The following is a 20,928-nucleotide window of genomic DNA, read 5'->3' on the forward strand; positions in this document are numbered from 1 at the left end:
ACCATGCTATCTCTACACAAATATCAGTATAATGAGCTGAATTGAAATCTATACCCCTGCTTGGCATCAGATCCTTGTAGCATTTTCTTGATTTATAGAGGCTCCTAGAGGGGAAGTGGCCAGAACATGTCCAGAAAATGCATAAAAAGACTGTTCACAAAGGTCCTTCACAGAATGGCCTTTTCCAGAAATCGCTAGTAATGACCAAATAACAGTATTAGGCAGCTATTACATAAATTGACCATTATCTTCTCTAAACCCCTGCATAATTCTAAAATGTCATGTGATTGTATTCTTTATTTATACATGAAAAAAATGGAATCTTAAAAAAATAAGTAATTTGTTAAAAATCATCTTACAGGTGAATGGGCAAGGTATAATTTGAACCTGCGTATTTCTGAGTTCAGAGCTCATGTGTTCAAGTAATAGCAGAAAACATTCATATTGTCAACTCAAAAACACTTAAAAATGTAAAATGCTCAAAAAATAAAAAGACTTATTGCTTAAAAAAGAAAAGAATGTTGTGTCAGGAACCTCTGAAGTCCTGGCTACATGGTGGTAAGTGTTAGAGGTGGTAGATATGTTTGTGTCCCTGATTTAATCATTACATATTACATAATATTTTGAAAAAACTCTCTGTACCTCATAAATATATACAACTATTACATATAAATTATAAATCACAATTTTTGAACTAGAGAAGAAAGAAATAATATTGTAAGAATTACTATATCTTTGGGATCTATTACTGTGTTTAAATAAAGAATCTACAGGTTTTTACTAATTAAAAAATCTCTTCACCACCATTGTAGGAAGCCAGGTAAATTAGTAAATTATTCCCACTCAGAATTCTATTCCATCTATTCTTTCTGCTCAAGTTGTACCCCTTATATAAAGCCTTCACTTACTTCTAATAACTAATTTGATTTCTCCCCATATGAAAAAAAAATCTGTCTATTCTACATTTAAGCAGAAATAATTTGATTGCAAATGATAAAAGAAACTCAAATTTGCTTAGGCAAAAAGAGAAATTTATTGGTTCATACTTACACTAATTTTCTGTAAATCTGTTTTAACATGCAATCTTGGCCCAAAGAGCAAACTCTTAATGTGAAGTTATATCACTGTACATGTTTTATTTATAAAGGACAAAACACATGCATTCAAATAATAACAGAAAATATTCATATTGTCAACTCAAAAACTCATTATTTTAGTTTTCACCAAAAAGTTTCAATCTATAAACTATGCAGCTGAAAATATAGAATGAAAAAGGAATGATCATTTTTCTATTTTTATAGACTTTTTGCCTAAAAGGAGGATCTATCTTTGTCATTGACATGACCTAACAGTGTTTGTAGCCTCTATACCTCTATATCTTCTACAAGGACTCCTGTGATATCAACTCTAGTCCATTGGAATTAGATGAGGATCTTTAAAAAATAAGTCAGTGTAGTCTACTCCCTCCCCCCTACCAGATCAATTTCATCAGAATCTCAAGAGTTGAGTCCTAGACAGCAGTAGCTCTTAAATGCTCATCATGAGATTCTCATGTTCAGCAAGACTCTACCACCTACCTGATACCATCTGCTCCAGTTGATGGCAAACTGTGGGAAAGTTAATGCTAGCTACTAGAGGAGAGAAAAAACAAGAAGACATGATTAACACAAGAATTGAGACATGTTTCTTTTTCTCACCAAATCTGGCAATGATTCTTGGTCATGGTATCCACAATTTGCAGTTTCATGGCAAGGATCTTTTCCCAATCATAAAATTCTAGAATTTTTATACATGTCCTACATTCTTTGCTTTTTTGTTATTTGTGCTTGTGAAACTAGCCAGGAAATTATTTACCATTCTCCATAGGTTTCACAGAAAACATGAACATTTTACACTATTATCTCCATGCAGAGGAATGAAGAATTGAATGTATAAAATTCTGCCTTTGACACCACAGCCAGTTGGATAGGTGTCCCACATGCTTTCTGAAGAAGAGGGCCAAACACTTGAGGTTATTAAAGGACAGTTATTTTAAGGGGCTTGTTAGTGAGCCACGTGAAATGACAGAGCTATAAAGTTGACCATAAATGTCACTTGTAGTTAACGATAACGTGTGCATGGTGGTTCATTTAAGAAACCATATGACTGCACTAGAAGAACAGCTACTTAGCTACTGTTTTATTCATAGCTTATTAGCAACAGAAGAGGGGAAAAGAGTATTTTGTGGAAGAAAGGAGTCATTTACATTGATTGCATAGGAGGAAACAAAGCATTAAAATGTAGCATCTGGTTGCATAAGGGTTTTATTTTCTGCCAACCAAAGGGAATCAGATGGCTGCTGACCTGGCTTTCTGCACATACCTTGTCTCTATAACCATTGCTAACGCATGAAGGAAATTCTACGTTTTTAGAATCAATGACTTGTTCTCAGTGGCCCAATTGGCAGAACATAAAAATAAACAAACACAAAAACTTCTTATTTTGCAATAATAGCAAAGAAAACACTGACCTTCCACCTCCTACCTAATCTACCCCCAATTGCTTCTTTGACACCATGCCTAGTAAAATTAAAAGACATTTTCAAAAAAAAGGAAAGAAACATCTGCTTGGACTTCAGACTCCCCTCCAAAGCAGAAACCAAGCCTATAAAGGTTACATGTTTCAACAAGCCATGCAAAAAAAGTTCAACTGCTTATCCCATTTGACCTTGGCGTTAATGCAGGATCACGTTGATCCTGATGCAGAGATTAAAACGCCAAGTCCAGAACCGCTCACCAAGCAAATTCACAAGGGGAGTTCTAAGAGTTCTTTGGCACTCTTACTTCATATGGACTAAGCAGGGACGATCCCAGGCCACAAGTGTAGCAATATTTTAACTCTGTGTGCAAAATTTCGATGATAAAGCCTGAGATCGGAGGCCATTCTGAACTTTTCGAACACTTTTCTTGACAGTGTTAGGCAAAGAAAAAAAAAAAAAACATACAAAAGTTGTTGAAAAGTTCTTTTTTTGGAAGAAAAGAAAAGAGAGATCATTAGGATCACAAAAAGTCAAGGACAAGGGCAGGGGATGACAAACTCAAAAACATTTTTTACAAATCCCTTATATAAATTCCAAGTTCATGCTATCTTCAATGAAAATCACTTTCACAATATGTAAAATGGTACATAAGTGATCATGCCTCCTTTCTGGTAAACAGTAAACCAGTTTTGAACAGCAAATCAGAAATGTAAACATCAAACCTAAAATTTTGAAAATCTCATAGACTAGAAACGAATGAGAGATTAGCAACAAAGGATTGTGCTGGTTCACAAGACCATCTTTTAAATTTTTTTAAATAACTGCCAATATTGAGCATTTTACTATGTATAATAGAAGGCACATAAAGGGCTAAACAATTTACGCATATTATCCTATCTCATCTGCAAATCCCTAAAACATAGCTACGGTCACCAGTCCTATTTTACAAATAACTGAAACTCAATGAGGATAAATAACTTCTCAAGAATATAACTTATTTTAATTCAATCCTTTATTGAAATGATAATAAAAATGTGTTATGAACATGCAGATGTTTGGCAAATGATTTTGGGATAAATATAAGAATCAATGGTACTTGATAAGCATTGGATTAATGGCCAGTCACTATTATTTGGAATTGATCAGGAAAAAAAAAGAAAAGATGCTAAGAAACATTGATTTCTGGAAATCAGGATCTAGTCATGAGAAGACCGAAAGTATGCCCAGACTGCATTTGTTAGATTGTAAGAAAAATATTCATATCCTCACTTTAAAAATCCTATACTATACCTACTTTGGCAGAATTATTTGAGATTCATATATCATCTGAAAACGTTAAAGGTACATGATAAATACATAAATATAAATTAAGCATATTTGTTGTCAGAGTATCATTTTTTATAAAACAGTAAGAGATTCTACATCTTCTTCATCCTTATTGATGTACTTAATGTCGAATATTTCTTGTGTCTTTGCTCTATTGTATTAAATAATATAGACATGTTTAACTCTGTTAAATTTACCACCATTTAAAATTATTTAAGCTATCACACTTTTTCCATTGCTATTAAAACTTACTTAAACCATGACTAATATAAATGTTTTGACCATCTTTGATAAAAAATACCTATTGTTTTCATTCCATTAATAACATGTACATGCTAAAGAAAAAAATTCAAGAGCATTAGAAATAAGAACTGATGGGGCCAGCAGGTGGTGTGAAGATTTAGGCAGCTGGATCTCACATGACCAACTCCATGGTTTGAGTCCCAGATTCAGATGCTTGAAAATCACCTCAGGCATGTGTGCACACATGCCCGAATTCCCAAGAAAAGAATGAAGGAGAAGGAATTTTAGATGGCTATTTCTCTGGGGTGGGGGGGTGTAATAAGTTCTCACTTCCCCCCCCTCCCCCTCCCTCCCTCCCTCCCTCTCTCCCTCTAGCAGGCGTATGCACTCTATAGCAAAATAAAATAAAATAAGAATTGATGTATTTGTGAATTTTAGGAATAATACCAGCTCCTTTAACTGGACATTTTTAGTATTTATCATACCAGAAAATACTGTTTGTAAGATTGGACTACAGAAATATTTGGTTAACAACTATAGACAAAAGAAGAAAACAAAAGGCTCTGACATTTTACAAATCTTGCAACATCATCAGCAACAAGAGCTCTCTCCACTAGCATACAAGTTTTCTTACTTGCTAACTTGATTCTACCATCCCCTCTGTTCTTCATACATAGACACCAATTTTATCTTACATATAGCTTCAATTTCTGCACTAATTGCTAAGAAGACAAGGCATACATTTTTCACTCTTGGATTCAGGTTATCAGCTCATATTAGAGGGGGATGCATTCAGAGGAAAAGTGCTACTAGTTAGACAGAATTAATCCCTAAAGAAAAAGAAGTCATAAGAAAATGAAGATGAGGTAAGCAACAAATATGACAACTTCGCTCTATATGCTATGCTAAGTATTCAGCCAGTAGCTGAAATTTGAAGAAATAAACATTTCCATCATGTGTGTGTGTGTTTCTTAGTTTCCTGTTAAAGTTTATTATCACAAATTCTATGGCTAAAATTTACTTTAATATATTTGCTCATCTCATCTAGTCACAATCATATCATTAGAAACCCCAAACCCATTGAGTTGATTGTAAGTTGGTTAAAATCACACACATACACACAAGTAACTAGTGTAGGTTTTAAAACCCCTCTTGTCACCGGAAATTTCCATTCCAAATGTCCCAGATAATAAGAAAAAGCCAACAGGCATAACATGTGGCGTACACTTGCCCTTCACATCCTATAATGACTGAGTTCTGCCTGCACTACAACCAACGCGTGGTATATGCCACCAGAGCCTCATGGAGCCCATGCTGGAAGTTTGAACTATGAGCAAACCAACAGGGAGAAGTGGCCAGGAGAACCAAGCCACACTTGGTATGTATGTTCTGACAATGAAAAACGTCTACCAGAGTTAACTCAGAGTCACCAAAACGACAGAGGAGTTAGGCATACTTCTCAGATTGGCCTAATTTGATACAACAGAAACAGCATGTTCTGCTCTTCAGTGACCCTAGTGGTGTAAATACCACTCAAGCAGCCCATAAACTCCACTGGAAATCTGTTTATTTTGCACATAACAAAAGGAGGAAACTTTCATGGCATTTTAGCTTGAAAAGACAGACAGAAAACTTAACTACTGAATTGACCTGACACAAAAAGAAAAGGTAGTTGCTCAAGATTAAAACTACATCTCTGTAAATTCCATTCTTTAAATATTTTCTTAGTGATCATCAATTGGAATCTTTTGGCATAAGACGTGGTTGATCTTGTCCAAAAAGTATAGTTAATGTTATTATTCACCTAGAAGAAGCAATTGAAAAATCGTAAGCAATGGTATGATAAATCAGAATAACTGAATCTCATGTAAACTATAAGATTCTTAGAAAATATAAATTAACTTCAAAGAATAGTCCTTTCTCTTTCAAGTGAAACTGTGTAGTATTTTGTTTTTCTGAGACTAAGTGAAATTTCTTAGCAAAAATGAAGTAGGCATTGAATTGAGCCAACTGAGTGAAATGAGCACTCTTAAACACTGGTATTGGGAGTGTAAAACGATATAGCTTTTCTGAAAGGTAATTTGGCAATAACTAACAAAAGCCTTAAACACATTTGAAATACTTACAGTAATTCCATTACTAAAAATTTTTCCTAAAATGTAAACTGAAATGCAGAAAAAGTGTTATATACAATAGTATTCATTGTGGAGCTAATACTGGAAATAACCATAATGTCCAAAAATAAATATATTACACCAATGGGGTAAAACATTATTTAGTCATTTATAATACTAGACAGTTCATAGAAAAGCACTTAACAACATTATAAAATGTTCTTGATAGTCTGTTAAATGAAAAAGTAGGTTATAGCAAAGTACGATATCAGAATCTTTATTTTATATAAATACATAGGAAAGATTCAACAAGTATCCTATAAAACAATGTTATACAGTAGAAAAATGGTACAAGTCACACATTTAATTTTTTAAATTTAATAAATTTATTTCCTCCATCAGAGAGCGCAACAGAAAGAGCAAGAGCTGGGGACCCCTAAAAGGGCCTTTACCCTACATACCATTCCCAATCTCAGCTGTCCTGGATCATGGGCACACGCCCAGCATGTTCAGTGAGGTGCTGGGTTGAGAACCCAGATCCTTCCCCATGTGGGTCTAACTGCACGATCACTGCACCATCACCTGGCCCCTATATATATATATTTTTTAATTTTCTAATATCTGCAATGAAAGGGTGAAAATAAACAGGTAGGGCTGGCTCTGTGCCCTGGTGGTTAATGCAGCTGGCCCACATGACCAATGCTATGGTTCAAGTCCTATGCCTAAAGCTTGAGAAACACGTCAAGCATTTGTTTATGGGTGCCCAAAATCCTGGAAGGAAGGAGAGATGGAGGAGAAGGGATTGGAGTCTGACCATTCCCCATAAGGGGTGCCCCCCCCACCTCTCTGTCTCTCTCCAGTGATTGAAGACTTTCTCTTGAAGGGAACCAGCAGTTAGCGTAATGGCTATGTCGCTGGCCTCCCATGTAGTCGACCGACCGCGGTTCGTGTCCTGGACCCGGTGGCTTGAAACTCACGCCAGGCGCGTGTGCGTGTGTGCCCAAGATCCCGAGAGGAGAATGGAGGAGAAGGGATTGGAGTCTGACCATTCCCCATAAGGGGTGCCCCCCCCACCTCTCTGTCTCTCTCCAGTGATTGAAGACTTTCTCTTGAAGGGAACCAGCAGTTAGCGTAATGGCTATGTCGCTGGCCTCCCATGTAGTCGACCGACCGCGGTTCGTGTCCTGGACCCGGTGGCTTGAAACTCACGCCAGGCGCGTGTGCGTGTGTGCCCAAGATCCCGAGAGGAGAATGGAGGAGAAGGGATTGGAGTCTGACCATTCCCCATAAGGGGTGCCCCCCCCACCTCTCTGTCTCTCTCCAGTGATTGAAGACTTTCTCTTGAAGGGAACCAGCAGTTAGCGTAATGGCTATGTCGCTGGCCTCCCATGTAGTCGACCGACCGCGGTTCGTGTCCTGGACCCGGTGGCTTGAAACTCACGCCAGGCGCGTGTGCGTGTGTGCCCAAGATCCCGAGAGGAGAATGGAGGAGAAGGGATTGTAGTCTGACCATTCCCCATAAGGGGTGCCCCCCCCACCTCTCTGTCTCTCTCCAGTGATTGAAAACTTTCTCTTGAAGGGAACCAGCAGTTAGCGTAATGGCTATGTCGCTGGACTCCCATGTAGTCGACCGACCGCGGTTCGTGTCCTGGACCCGGTGGCTTGAAACTCACGCCAGGCGCGTGTGCGTGTGTGCCCAAGATCCCGAGAGGAGAATGGAGGAGAAGGGATTGCGGCGTGACCATCCCCCCTAGGGAGTGATTTCTCGCTTTCTGTCTCTATGTCTCTCTCTGTCTGTCTGGCGAGCACACGCGCCCTATAGCAAAAATCTCTAAAAAAAAAAAAAGACTTTCTCTTGAAAAAAAAGGTAAGGGGTCAATAGGTCACATGGTAGTTAAGGCACTAGATTCCCACATGACCAGCACGGTTTGAGTCCTGGACCTGGCGGCTTGAAAATACACCAGGCATATGAGCATGAGTGCCCAAAATCATTAGAGAAGAATGAAGGAAAAGGGATTATGGCATAGCCATCCCCCCTGGGGCTGATATCTCACTTTCCTTCTCTCTGTCTCTCTCTGATGAATACACACACCATATGGCAAAAGTCTAAGCCAAATAAAAGTGAAATTATGTTAATATCTATAGTATACCTTATTAAACATAGCACATTTTAAAAATTACTTTATCAACATGTAATCAATATTAAAATATTTTATATTCTTTTTTTCAAATTAGAACAAGAAATTTGGGGTATATTTTAGACTCACAGATTATGACTAGTCACATTTCAAGTTTCCAATAGCCATAAATGGCTAGTGGCTGATATATTGAGTCATGTACCTCAAGAATGTGGATACATGAATGACTTCTGTTTTCATCCTTGTATTTTGCTGTACATTGTACTTTCATAATCAGAGAAAAATCATTATTTTAAAATAACAAAATAGAAGCATCAGGAAAAAAACATGGATTTTGAAGCAGAAACCTAGATTCAGAGGGTTCTGATTTTAGTACTTTTTCTAATTTATGTGATGCTATCCTTTGAATAACTGAAGTCCAAAAAATTCTACTCCTGGCTAAAATGAGGCCAAATGAAACAGTTTAGGACTGTCCAGTTTATGCCTATTACATGTTTGCTGAATGTACAGATACACAAGTAAAATTTAATCCGAGGAAGAATTGTTTTCTTTCTCACATTTAAACAGTTTTATGGTTGCCAAGCATACCATATGGTACAAAACAAGCTGTAGAAATTCTTGACTAATTAATAGGAAAATTGAAGTTCCATAAAATGTTAGTATTATGCTTTGCTGACTTCTAGAAATATAGAGTTTATATATTTGAGTACAACTTCTTCACACCACTAGATTTATTTTAGACTTTGCCATCAAAATGTACATATTTGTTTTAGGGGAGTTGATTGATTGGTTGGTTGGTATTTTGGAACTCAAAGTCAAGGAGTTGAGTTAATCGTTCGGTTCATTGCATATTATCTTTATCAGCCATCCAAGGCTGTCCTCTCATTTGTTTTATTTCCCTTCTTGTTCTCCATTTTCATTTTCTTTCTTTTCACAGACACCAATTCTAACATGTTTAAAATGTATCTTTAGTATTCATGTATTCTTGTGAAATACTGTAATTTGTATATTTCTTCATTAAGTTGTATGAATGTTCTGCTAGGAATAGTCTTTCAAACTTTTTTAACAGTCTTTTTTAGTAACTATCCAAGGTGGGAACCAGCAGTTAGCATAATGGCTATGTCGCTGGACTCCCACGTAGTCGACCGCGGTTCGTGTCCCGGCCCCGGTGGCTTAAAACTCACGCCGGGCGCGTGTGCGTGCGTGCCCAAAATCCCGAGAGGAGAATGGAGGAGAAGGGATTGCGGCGTGACCATCCCCCCTGGGGGGTGATTTCTCGCTTTCTGTCTCTATGTCTCTCTCTGTCTGGCGAGCGCAAGTGCCCTACAGTGAAAAAATCTCTCCCAAAAAAAAAAAAAAAAGTAACTATCCAAGGTGACTCTAACTGCTACACAGTGTTCTACAGTATGCCTTCAACACATTGTACTTATTCACTTCCCCAGTGATGGATACTTAAGTTGATAACTCCCAGATGCTATAAGCCACACCAAAATAACATCCTCATTAATATCCTCTCAATAAGGTTATATACCCAGGAGTGGCATTGCTTATCCAGAGGGCCTCAACAGTTTTAATTTCAGTAAATAAGACTGACAGGTGTCTACACAATTATTGCATCTGTTTATACTCTCTATAGTGCTGTATAAGAATTCTCACTTCCCTACTTCATCATAGCCATTTGATATTACCCATTTTTTTTAATGTAGCCTTTGGTATATCTTTAGAAGACTTATGGTTTCAGCTCCAAAGCGTAAAGACCTTGGAAGTTATCACCCGCATACCTATAATCACAGGAAAGCTAAACAAACTGAAAATTAACAACTTTTCTTAAACTTACTAGAGAACTGATGTTGCAGGGCAAACCCTGAGAACTAGAAACAGGGAAGTCTAAAGAGCCAAATCAAGATTTGCTCATCTGAGACCAGCAGTTGGCGTAATGGCTATGTCGCTGGACTCCCATGTAGTTGTCCACGGTTCAAGTTCCAGACCCAGTGGCTTAAACTCAGGCCGAGTACATGTGTGTATATGCCCAAGATCCTGAGAGGAGAATGGAGGAGAGGGGACTGTGGCATGGCCATCCCCCCTGGGGGGGTGGGGTGCATGATTTCTCACTTTCTGTCTGTCTGTCTCTCTCTTTCTGGTGAGTGCATGCGCTCTATAGCAAAATCCTCTGGGGAAAAAAAAAATTTGTTCATCTGTAGCAGGTGTCAGCTGGGACCATAAACTGGTAGAAGTACTGACATGGTCATATTGACAAATACTGAAATGGTCATTTCAACAAATTACTGGTGGACTACTCTGAGAGTGAGAAACTCCAGGAAGTCATACGCTTAAGAAAGCTCTCATACTTTCCTGAGTTTTACCTCCTAAAACCCCACTAGATTTTCACAGTGGGGAGTTCAGGAAGATCCCCTATGGCTCTGACTTCTCCCATGTGTCACCTTAAGCCTGGGCTAGTTGAATCTCCTTGTCTCTTTCCAGGATTATCTGTGCTTTCTCTCCTCTACCCTAGGTCCTCCTATACCCAGGTACCCTAAAGCTTAATGTGTTTCAAGATGCTCTCCTGGCACAAGTTAAACTTCCCATCCACAAGTCCCTCTTGTCTGTGTATCCACCTTTACCTGCCGTTATTTTATCCCTATAAATTCAGCGTGCTCCTCAAGCAAATATCCAAAGTCTATTTGAGAGGCATTAGTATGCAGGGCTTAGACATAAAATTTAGCTCAAAAAGGCATGGTCTGTTTCTAAGTACTTAGACCTGTTTCCTGAAATGGAAAACAGAATTTGTCTCCACACTTTGTCCTTCCTAACCACTTGAGCTGCATTGGTTATTAATACATTACTTCAGCCTCAATAGTCTTATCTTTAAAGTGCAATAATAATCCACACATACTGGCATAAAGTTATACAAATAAACTAACAGTAATTATCAAAGTGTCTCAGAATGGTAAATATTTTAAGAAATGTTTGTTTACTTTTTTAAATTAAATTATAAAAGCTAGAATATGATTAAATAAAATGATGAAAGAATGCTATCTAATTTTTAGTATAACAATAATGAAAAGAAAGCATGGTTATGTTTTATTTCTCTTTTAAGTTTTATAGTACTTATCTATTTTGATTAAACCCTCAAAAAGACAGATTTCTGTACCCCCCCTTAAGCTTGTCATTATATGTATAGTGTTCCCATTACAGTTTGTAACATTTTTATAAGATTTTTAAAAATTGCAACTAATTTATTATTTTGGCATTCTGAATAAAATCAGATTCATAGATGCATTGAGGCAAATAATCAGAGCAACCTGAAGCATCTGGGCCTGCTTTTAAACTGCTGTTAAGAGATTATTTCAGAAAGAAGTTTCTTTTGGGGTCAAAAGAAAGAATTCTAGAATCCATATAACCAGTGACTCTGTTAGAAATCTGGAATTGAAAAAGTGAGCCAATATATCTCGTAGAGATTGACTGTGTGAAAAGTATCCATAATTAGGATTTTTTTCAAATGTATTAAAAATCTATTTATCAAAGGGCCAGTGCTATACAAAAGAAGGAAGAGAAGGAGATGAAAAAATGAAGAGGAAAGAATTTCCTTCAGCTAATGGCTACAGTCAGTATTGAACTACTTGCCCCAAAGAGTTACTACGAAATTTTCCTGGCTTAATCTATGCAGCATGCTGGGAATTAAGCCTAGAAAAATGGGGAAAGAATGTAAAAATAGAGTTTTAACAGTAATGTGTAGCATTGCCTGATCCTTCATGTTACTAGAACAGACCAACCTGCCTGGTGAAGACCAGGTGGCGGTCTGCTAGTGTAACTGGAGCTATCTTCAGCCATGACTGACATCTTCATGAAGTAGCCTCTTCTAATCATTACAAATCCAGCTCTCTATCATTTCCTTCCAATTCTCCTGCAACAGCTCAACTTTCTATGCTGCACTGATACAACATTTTTTTTTTCAGGAAAAGTGATCCCTCCAGTCTCAACAGAAATATCCTTCACACACACCCTCAGTGAAAGCAGCATCCCACCTTAAGTGGTATTGGCCTCTCTACCCACAGTAGAATGGGCCTTTTCACCTCCATCTGAAGAAATTCCGCAACAGCTTGACTTTCTATGCTGTACTGATACAACATTTTTTTTTCAGGAAAAGTGATCCCTCCAGTCTCAACAGAAATATCCTTCACACACACCCTCAGTGAAAGCAGCATCCCACCTTAAGTGGTATTGGCCTCTCTACCCACAGTAGAATGGGCCTTTTCACCTTCATCTGAAGAAATTCCTGCATTTCTGAAGGAAATTGAGATAGCATTTGCTGAGGCAGCTACCACACAAGACAATGTTGATTCTTGTCAGAATCCAACTCTACAACCCCTCTTGATTCCAGACCTATAACTATAAGCAGGTTCTAAAGGCCCCTAAAGGTGAAGTATTGTGTATGACCTATGAGGAAGTACATTAAACCCTAAAGGAACTACTTGAGTTTGCTAATTTATACAGACAGAAACCTGGGGAGCAGTTATGGAAATGAATACGAAGTGTATGTGATAACAGGGAAGAAGAAATAAAATTAGATCCAGTCAAATTTATTGATAGGAACTTACTAAGCAGAGATTTTTGCATTTTATACTGCAGCTCAGAGAGATAGCAAGGGCTCTCATATTTTTGGTTGGCCAAAACATAGACCAAAAGTTAGCCCATAGTATTTGAATTGGAAATGCCAACAGTGCTTGAGCTTAACATAGAGGAAAGGATTCAAAAATTTAGGGAGATTGGAATGTTTGAGTATATTTGTCATTTAAGATCTACTCACTCATACCTGGTCCAAAAAATATAACTTGCACCAATAACTATGAGAAATAAATTTGCAAAGGGAGCTCTACCATCTTTGAAGAGTTCTGTGACCATGCTTCTCTGTAGATCAGATCTCACATTAGAAACTGCAATCACTGAATTGGAAAACTTAATTGTAGCAGTATAATTGGATCCCAGGTTGTCAGGGGCTAACTGACATCATTCAACCACCAAAGGCAAGTAGTAAAAATCTTGCTGAAACAATGGCAGGTTCAGTTACCCAGGTGACCTGTACACACTGGGCACATGCACCCATGATCTTGGCTGGTGGGAAGGTCAGGGGTATGGAGAATCATGGCATGGGACCCTGTTGACCGTGCTTGTCTTTTATTCTCTTTCTCTTGGTCTCTCTCTCTCTCATGAAAGAAAGAAAGAAAACTTTTTTAAACATCCAGAGGAAAAAAATTAACTTTCAAATAAAAGAAAATGTTTTCATATATAAAATTGACATACTTGTTTTTAGACAGTCATAAAATACAATTTTTTAAGATTTTTTTTTTAAAAAGAGAGATTTTTGCCATAGGGTGTGTGTGCTCACTGGAGAGACAGAGAGACAGAAAGTGAGGAATCACCACTCCCCACCACCCCCCAGGAGGGATGGCCACAGAGCAATCCCTTCTCCTCTATTCTCCTTTCAGGATTTTGGGCACGCATGCACATGTGCCTGGTGTGAGTTTAAGCCAATGGTCTAAGACTCGAACTGCTGTCAACTACATGGGAATCCGGAAACAACTATTATGCTATCTGCTGGTCCCACAATTTTTAATATATTATGGAAGAAGGGATCCACAAAAGCAAAAGTGTCTAGCTGTAATGAAGCACTGCGTTAGCCAGGTAACCAGAAGGAGCACACAGGACAAAAGTGAGTCACGGAACACCATTCAGAACATCACAAAACACAGGTAGGACAGGCTGGCTAGGCCTGTGAAAGAACAGTATGTTTGCCTAAGAGCAGGTAACCTTGTCACTAATCACAGAGTGCATGGGTAATTGATATTCCAGAGGGGCATTATGACAATCTTGTGTCTGGCTCTACCCCATCCATAAACCTTCAAATTTACCTGTAGATTTCATACGTCAGCACAATAAACCCTTCTAAATGTTGGCATTGTTTTCAATCTTATTACTGTCCTATTTTTTTCTTGGGCATCTTGGCCTGAGACTTCTGGATTTAGATTGTATAAAAAGACTTGCTTTTTATATCTTTTCCTGAATTCAGCCTTCAGAACTATGCACAGAAATTTGTCCTCAGCTATGACTTGCATTTCTGCATCATCAGTGATCAGAGCTTCTCCCTCTCAGGCTCCCTTATATCATCCTGGAACCATTCAGCCTTATCACCTCTGCTCCTCAAACTCCTTGGCAGAATCATTACGCCTTTCAAAGTCTGCCTAAAATAAAAGAGTGTACATCATATGATAAAACATCTAGGAGCCAGACAGATGTAATTTTGAATTTCTGGTTCAGCTAAATGACCTTGACCTTCAACTTATCAACTTCTAATATTCAGTTTATTTGGCTGTTAATTTGGACATAATGAGCAGCACCTCCTAATCAACTCAATTTGTCCCTTGTAAATGGGAAGCAGAAAGCATATTTAATAAATAATTTGTCATTTCTTCTTCATACATAAAGGTCTTGAATTAATTTATTCAGTACTTACTTACAGACTATTACATGCATACAGTTTATTGTTTTAGGCAACAGACATAAACAGGTGAGCAAAATAGAGTTCCTCCCATGAAAGAATTTGCACTAATGTGCAGAAACAGATGATAAGTAAATAAACTAGCAAAGAGTATGTCAGATAAGCAGATAATGTTAATTGTTCTAGAAAAAGATAAAAATAGAGTGAGGGAGATAGTGAATGTGTGTGTGTGTGTGTAGTATATATTTGTGTATATTGTGTATATACATTTTATACATTGTGTATATTGTGTATATATATTATATATTTCATATATATACATTTTTTAAAAAGAAAGACTAAGAAAAATTATATTAAAATTTGAACAGATTCCTAAATAAAGTAAGAAAGTCATACAGAACCTTTCAAGAAGAGGCAACTAAAAATAGAATAGCACTGAAGCATGGACATGCCTAGCATGTTTAAGAGACAGCCAATGATCCTGTATGTCCAGGACAGAGTGAGCAAAAGGAATCATTAAAATGGGGTCAATAAGGTAGAATGATCAGATTATATACAGTTTTATCAGTCTTTGTAAGAACTCTTTTACTTTGAATGAGGTGGAAAAAAAATCATTGGCAGATTTTAAGCAAAGATGATTTGACACACTGAAAATGTATCTTTGGTTGTTATTGCCTAGAGACCATAGGCCTGGAGGATCGGAATTACTGATGGAATCCAATGCAACAGCTATGTGGCTAAGTTTTTGTTTTGTTTGTTTTCACTTTTTTTTTAACCTTTTAGAGACTTTTGCTATACAGTGAGTGCACTTGCCAGAGAAACAGAGAGATAGAAAGTGAGAAATCACTGCCCCAGGGGGGATGGCCACACTGAAAACGCTTCTCTTCCATTCTCCTCTTGGGATTTTGGGCATGCAAGCACACACACCTTTAAGCACTAGGTCTGGGACTTGAACTGTGCTCAACTACATGAGAATCCAGCAACATAACCATTACATCACCTGCTGGCCTCAAGTTTTACTGCATTATTTCACTACTGAGTAACTTGACTCCATGTCTTATGGCTGGCCAGGATTTTTAGTCTCAGAGGCAAGAGTTAATATAGTATTTATTTTTCATAATAGTCTTCTGCTTATATTGTGATACCACATCAATTCTTTGTAATATTTTTTATTCAATTAGCAGTTTTCATAAACATAAGTATCTACAGAAATCCATTTTTAAAATTCTTCCTTTAAGCCTATCAAGGAAAACTGCCTAATCTGTTTTGTTGAGTAATTTTGTTTTCCCAGTAATAGGAAGCTGGAGAAGGAGTACTTTGATTTTCTTTTCTACCTCCTTTTAAGTTCAGTTATTTCATCTTTTTCATGAGCAAGAGAGAAAGAAAGAGAAATGTCACCTTCAACAGGGTCCTGTTCCCCAGCCTTACCTAGCACTGGGTCATTCTTACACACATGCTCGGTACACTCAGGGAGGTTTCCAGATGCAAATCTAGAACCTTCGATGTATATCCGCTTGCAAAGCATCATGCTTCACTACTAAGCCACCATCTGGCTCCAGCAGCACTTTGAGATCACAGCTTTCCCAACTAGTCTCAGTGAACATTTGAATCCAAATGTTCATAGTGAAGTTTACTATACTTTCAAATATTATTGATTGATGATGTAGTTTATTCTTTATTTGGAATAGAAAACAAAAGGAGGGCAGGACTAAATGTAAGGTTGAGAAGCTCCCTGGAGAAGTCTGGCACTTCATTTTTCATTTTAATTCAACCAACATTTCTTAGACATATGTAAATCTCTATATTAGACTCTGAAAGAGTATTAAGTTAGATAAGGTTATTGGCACCAAAGAGCTCATTATTTTCTGAAAAGCAGTATATATTCAGAACTTCCTAAATACTTCCTTAAGTGTAGCTACAAAATTCTTTCAAAGAAAAATAAAATTATTTTCAGATTTTTCATCATTTTGGTTTCATCCAGTACCATTTCCCTCCCAATTAGTGTTGGTAATTGAAAGTAACTTTTCTTTCAAAAGCTGAGAATAGCTAGTTGGCCCATCAGCTGAGAAAGGGAGTATTTCCAGATGATAATCTTAATGGTCAATTTAAGGCTAGAAGAGACCCAAGAAAGTCATTGATTCTCCTTTTCAGCCTGCAAGCAGGACACATCTCCATTATGCCCAGACAGGCCTCATTGTTTCAAGTCCATGTCAATCCATGTATTGAGGCAAATTTTATGCCAATCTATATTTATCCATCTCAGCTGCACAAGTATATCGTGTGCTAATTTTTGGTTTTCGTTTTTTCTTTTCAGACCACAGCTTTTTTTTGGTTTTTTTTTGTTTGTTTGTTTGTTTGTTTGTTTGTTTTAGAGGTTTTTGCTATAGGGCGTGTGCGGTTGCCAGAAAAAGCAGTGAGAGACAGAGAGATAGAAAGTGAAAAATCACACCCCCACCCAGGGGGGATGGTCACGCCGCAATCCCTTCTCCTCTATTCTCCTCTCAGGATCTTGGGCACGCATGCACACATGCCCAACATGAGTTTAAGCCACCAGGTCTGGGACTTGAACTGCGGTCAACTACATGGGAGTCCAGTGACACAGCCATTACGACAACTACTGGTCCCAATTGTGTGCTAATTTTACATATGTGAAAACACTTCATCTCTACTCACTCAAAAATATACTCTAGTGAACTCCCAAAGAACTCTTCCAAATAAACGTATAAAAGGAGAAATTTTTAGGAATGAGTGGTTGTCTTAGACGTTGGTCATAAATTTTTCTTTTGGATGGAAAACTATAAGAAGATAGTAAGGCCCTTTCCTGTCATTAAGGGTAAGCAAAACAAACATTATTTTAACCTTTGTTGTGTTTCTGGCTCACATTTACTCCACCATTTTACTGGACTTTCTCTTACATTGCCCAATATTGGGTGTTTATACTTTTTCCCCTTACATCTGTTTTTCCTCAAACTCTCTTAAGTTTCTGCACTTTCTGTACAGCTATCGTTTTCCTTCTGGGACTTTTTCCCCTGGTCTGTTGTTTTGTTGAAATGTATCATTGTGCTTGATCCTTACATTTTTGTATGTACTCATTTTTAAAAATATTTTCTCTTTTTTTAAACTTTTTCCCATTTTGTTTCCATCAACTTTTGAATTCTCACTTTCTCTTCTGCCCTGGTAAATATAAGCCTTAAGCCATTCTAAAATACAACTTAAGTCCTACCACTCTTCTGTAATATGATCAAGCTCTGGCCTCTCAGTTTGTTAAGTAGTCGTACAAGTTGGCCAGAAGAGGCAGAAAGGAGTCAAGGATCTCAAGTTATCCACTGAATTCAAAGTTAAGAATTTAGAACTGCACAAGTTCATTCCACATTTTATCTACATCAAGGAGAAAATATCCATTTCAATTATTAATTTTGATAAAGGGCTTGTCAGGGTCAAAGAAAATTTACCTCCATTTTAAAAACTACATGATTTTTAGATGGCTTTTTCTGAGCATTTGTTTACAAAATGAAAAGTACGGACTTTGATTGACAAGGCATGCAGACCTGCAATACACTGGCCAACCATTTTATCATTTGGGCTCAAATGAAAGCATCAGCAGGACTGTGTTCCTTCAGGAGCTCTAGAGGAAGAATCTGTTTCCTCGCTTTCTCCATCTTCAGCGGGCTGCCTGCATTCCCTGAATTGCACCTCTTCTTCCCTCCGCAGAGATAACAATGGCAGGCTGAATCCTTATCACATTGAGGCAGTTCAGACTCTGACTCTCCTGCCTCCTTTTCTCAGCCTTTTCCTGGAACCGTCGTGATTACATTGGGCCCACCTGGATAATCCAGGATCATCTCACTGTGGTTATCTAATTGGCAACCTTAATTCAATATACAACCCTAATTCCTCTTTGCCAAATAAGGTCATGCATTCACATGCTCCAGGTGGTTAGGATATGACCACCTTCGGGATCAGTGGTGATGGTTATTCTAGCTACTGCAATTTAGCTTTTAACTTTTCTAGTTCATTTAACTTTTCTAGTTCATGAGGGCAGAACTGTTGCTAGATGCTAGCATCATGCTCATAGACTTTCCAGCCCTCAGAACTGTAAGCCAAATAAGCTCTCTTTATTATCATCATCTAGTCTCAGGTATTCTGTTAGAGCAACAGAAGACCAACTAAGACAATATAGATAGGAGTGACTCTTCCTAAACTATTATCATTCTACTTCCTCCTATTCTCACTACTATGACACTAGGTCTTTCAGGTATTTAATGTTAATAAAATTAAAAACAAAATGTCTTTCAAATATTTAGAAGGCTGGGGATGCTACAGGAAAAAAAGACAGCTGGGTAGAAATTTCTATAGATTTCTGACTGAAAGAACCCAAAGAGTTGTTCTTTTCCCAAAACCTTCTATCTCTGTACTCCAGTCTTCTTAAGTCTCCAACCCTACCAGAATCTCTGCCATAAACTGAGAAGAGGCACTGCCTCTTAGGTGGCAAATACAGCTGGAAATTTCATACACTCAATGACCAAGGACCAAATTTGTGTCTTGTTCTCAGTTTTCACTAACATGCCATCTTTCTGATTTATCTTAAGAAGTGTCAATCTTTGCTAAAGACATACCAACACCAAGCATCAGTTACTAACCACTTTAATAAGTTTCTAAAAGAAAAAATAGAATGGAAGCCTCTTTTTAAAAAAATACATAGTTATAATTGATCTTCTGGTTCTCATTCTTAAATTTGCTCTATGTATTATAGATTGATGTCATCTTAGAGTAGTACTTAATTTCTTTTCCTTACAGAAAAAAAAGTAATATAATGAGCCAGTCGGTGGTGTGGAGGTTAAGGCACTGGACTTTACATGGTAACTTTGTGATTTGCGTTCTCAATCCTGTTGGTTGAGAATCACACCTGGCACATATGCAAAATGTGCCCAAAATCCCAAGAGGAGAGTGGAGGAGAAGGGATTACAGCATGGCCATTCCCCCCTGAAGGATAATTTCTTACTTTCCCTCTCTTTCTCTTTCTGCCTCTCTCTTGCGAGCACACATGCCCTGTGGCTAAAACTAAAAACAAAATAAACAAACAAACAAAAAAATACAACTGTCCTTTGGCAGAGGATCATATTGTATAAACCTGTCACTGAGCTATTTTGCATCTCATTATGCAGACTGACTTGCCAATAGCTAATTACAGCCATCATTGACTTACTACATTCCTACAACATTCTAATAATAAAATAAAGAGTCTGATGGCATCACTTCAGTGGAATTCATTATGATGGAAGTAGATATCACATTGTTACACTCCTCTATTTACCATGTATGCATTTATTTCTTTGGGCATTCACGCTTGAAATAAATTTACTGGAGTCCAAGTTCCTACTATATGTTAAGCCTACAATTCAAGAACAGTCAGGCCAAGGACATAGTGTTCCATCTTTACAATCAAATACAGATTTCCCATTAAAAGGAAACTTCTCTATTTCAAAAGATTTAATAGTATGGTCCTTTAAAAATAATTCCAGATGGCTAAATTTTAGGACAAAAAATATCTCACTACAAGAAATATTTTTGCTTCATTGTAATTTGTACAAATTTCAGTCACTAAAGATCTTAACCACTTAAAGTTTTCTTTTAAGCAACAGGTTGAGTTTAGGGGTTTCATCAAATTTTCTTCAATTATTTATTGTAGCTTATTTATACCTGTCCACCATGGCTTCATTCTTATTGGCCCATTTTCAGTGATTGTGCAAGACATGTTGATATTTTTCTACACTGTTTTGCTACTTTTTGTATCAACTTGGCCATCTATTCTTACTCACTGCAACCCCACCCTCATTTCTTTGAAGTCTCTGTTTGCTTAAATTAAAAATAAACTTCATTGATCCTAATGGCTTATTACATTAAGAAGAAAACAATTCAAGCACACAGTGATTAAGTACATAACCTTTAACAGAAATGAATATTTCCAAAATAGCAACACAGAACAAACATTTCTCAATAGTCTATAGAGAGCTCATGAATATACCACAATAGCAATGTTTTTATCACCTTTGTACTATATTTCATAGGAAATGTGTCCAAACAGGGTTAGAG

The sequence above is a fragment of the Tupaia chinensis genome, unplaced genomic scaffold (genome assembly GCF_000334495.1).
Source record: "Tupaia chinensis unplaced genomic scaffold, TupChi_1.0 Scaffold144378_1, whole genome shotgun sequence".
In the NCBI taxonomy this organism is placed as follows: Eukaryota; Metazoa; Chordata; class Mammalia; order Scandentia; family Tupaiidae; genus Tupaia; species Tupaia belangeri.